At 32.9% G+C, this 2,969-nt stretch overlaps 1 pseudogene; it reads left to right on the forward strand.

Moving 5' to 3' along the window:
* The first annotated feature begins 308 nt into the window (after nucleotides 1-308).
* Nucleotides 309-2,969, forward strand: part of LOC107876560 — a 6,177-nt pseudogene continuing 3,516 nt past the window's right edge.

Raw genomic sequence — 2,969 nt, forward strand, 5'->3', positions numbered from 1 at the left:
TTTGTGATGATATATTATATTTGTTGTGAATTTTTGCTTATTTGGCAATATTATCAAAAAAAATTGAAATTTTTTGATAGTTTTTACAATTTATGAGGTTTTTATGCAGGAAATTGCATGTCATAGATCCAAATATAGGTGGCTTTAGATATTTGACCTAAATAAGAATGTCTTTGAAGAATAGCCTTCTTTACATTTTTTAATATACTAAAAGTACCATTTTACCCCTCTAATGAGTCTCTTCATTCCTTAAGAATTCCATAATCCATCCAAATTCCAAAACGAAAAAAAATTAATCACAAAAAATCATGCGTGGTGGATGAGCATTCAGAGTAGCGGCAAAAGTCGCCGAAGTCACCATCGCAAATAGTGGATTCCGTTCCATTACAGTGGACATCCAATTTACATCGTCGCACGTAACGTCGTTCGTCCGTGTCCGTTTCTGCTATATCATTGTCATCGAAAGATGTGAAGTCTGACGTTGTCATGGCAGTTAACGATGGAGAAGGAGGAGGATTATTCGATGTGTCGCCAATGCAAAAAGTGGTGGCGGAGTTTGATGACTGGGAGATGGTTGGTGGAGAGGAGGAAATAATGGTTAGTGTTGGTTAACTGTTACCGAGAGTTGTGTTTGGTGGTGCTCCATCTCTTCAGGAAGCTACTGAAGCTACTTCTAATCTCAAACACGTTCGCAAAAGGTACATGATTTACTATGCTATTGTAATTTATAGTACTTTATGTATAGTTTTGGTAGATAATATCTACATTTTATGTATACAATAGTGAATTAATTAAATTCAATTTAGGTTAGAAGATTAGTCAGATTGTTTCTCGTTAAACAAAATATGATAAGAGAACGGATGGAGTAGCATTATATCTAACTTCTGCAATTTAGTTTGTTAGTGCAACTTATACATCAAATATGATAATTTTATATTTGAAATAGTGAATTAATATAATTCAGTTTAGTTTCGAAGATTGGTTAAATTGATTCTCGTGAAATGAAATATGACAAGTAAAATAGAGTGAAGGGAGTAGTATCTATTGTTATTATTAATTTTGAAGTATTGCTTTTGGTGTGTCTGTGTTTTATGATCATAGAAATTCAAGTCTTTTGTAAAAATTAATGGTGTTTGAGTGATTACTTAGTTGATTGATTCGATCGACTAATAAAGTTACAATTTTTAATAAACATGCCTCTCAATTGTTTGCTCAATCAATTTTTGTTCAGTAGAGTAAAATGGGACACATTGTAGCGAACTTTACAATATTCAATTTAGTTTCAAAGATCAGTTAAATTTACTCTAGTGAAATGGAACTTACTAAGTAAAAGTGAAGAGTGATCACTTAGTTGATTGATTTGAATGATGAATAAAGTTACAATTTTAATGAACATGCTTTCTCAATTGTCTCCCCAAGAAAAATTTTGCTAATTAGGATAATAAGGGATGTGTTGTACTTGCAAACTTGCAATGTTCGATTTGATGTTGCCTCATTTTAATATAACTTGGATTATCCCAATATGAACTAAACTTTTGAAAAGAAGCTACCTCTTAAACTCACAACAAATAAGCATCGGGGGAGTTCATATATATTAATCACAAGGAGTTGAGGCAGTTTTGCTATTAAGGGCTATTGGATTAATTCAAAAAATGGGTATTTTCAACTTATTATGTCATAAAATATCATTCTCATTAGTATTATAGTTGGGTGACATTATCAGATTCCAAATGTGTTTTTTATGTGATAGTGTCAGTGAAGATAGAAACTTAAGTTTTGGCCTTGCAATAGATGAAAGAGATAATGAAAATGTTCTTGTCTATTCGGTTGTTGTTTTGTTCTTAATATTGGAATGTTTAGTTTTTTCATAATACTTTTATCAACATTTAACCTTTAGCCCCAAAAAGGCTTACGTCTGGGATTCCAAAGGCTATTGGATGTTGGTTGCGGTATATACTTCTCAATGTTACTCTGCGTACAGATTTTTATCTGTTCAAATAGATGATGTGAACGACTACTCACATAGTGTCAATTCTAAACACTTCTTAAATTTACAGGGTATATTTTTTTTGGATCTACTAATGAAGATGGTGGATCTTGTGTATCCGGCTTGAGCTCATCATCCTACTCCAAAGCTTGTGTTGTCAGCGAGACTGTAGTCACAAAGTCTGTGCCGAAACATGCTATGCAGGCATTTAGGTTTCTAAATGAAACTCCTGCTACTCTTCTTCTTTGTCATTTATGTTTACATGTTCTCTTAGTTTTCATATTCTATCTAGTGTTATATGTTCATGTATTTGAAATTGGAAATAGCAATTTTTTCTTTTAATCCTTTAGTATAAACCCTTACTAGGGGTGAGAAACGAATATGAATATGTTCAATTTGAACAAGTGAGAAGATTCAGTTAACAAAAACTGAACTAAATATTATAGTTGCAACATAAAAAGTAGAACTACTGTATAATAAGTTGTCCCCTAATCCACTTGTGGCATCTCCTCAAACAAAGACTATATTTTTTGGAATTGTGAGTGACTGTGAGAATTTAGAACTCTTCTTCCTTGAGATTTTGCAGCGTGGTTTGCCTCATTTGATTTTTCTTTAGGTACCGCTAGATGTTGACATTTGTAGAGGGGATATATCTGAGTTGAGCCCAATACTGATCTGTAACATAGTTAGAAAAGCAGCAGCATTTCAATGTCAACATAATCTTTGTGGTGTCAAGTGTATATTCCATTGTTATATCCAATTCTATTGTTTGGCGGATGGATGGTGTCATTAGCTTTCTTCATTCACATTTTAGCTTGAGGCATGAGCATGAAGTAGCTTAGATGGATTAGGCGTTCTAGATCTAAAAGTCCTTTAAAGTAATTTTTTATCCATTTTCTTAGATTTAATGAAGTTGCATCCCAGTGGACACTCCTAATAACTTGATGAGATCTTAGGAGTGTGGTCTTAGTAGTGTCTGGGG

The sequence above is a fragment of the Capsicum annuum genome, chromosome 7 (genome assembly GCF_002878395.1).
Source record: "Capsicum annuum cultivar UCD-10X-F1 chromosome 7, UCD10Xv1.1, whole genome shotgun sequence".
Classification (NCBI taxonomy): domain Eukaryota; kingdom Viridiplantae; phylum Streptophyta; class Magnoliopsida; order Solanales; family Solanaceae; genus Capsicum; species Capsicum annuum.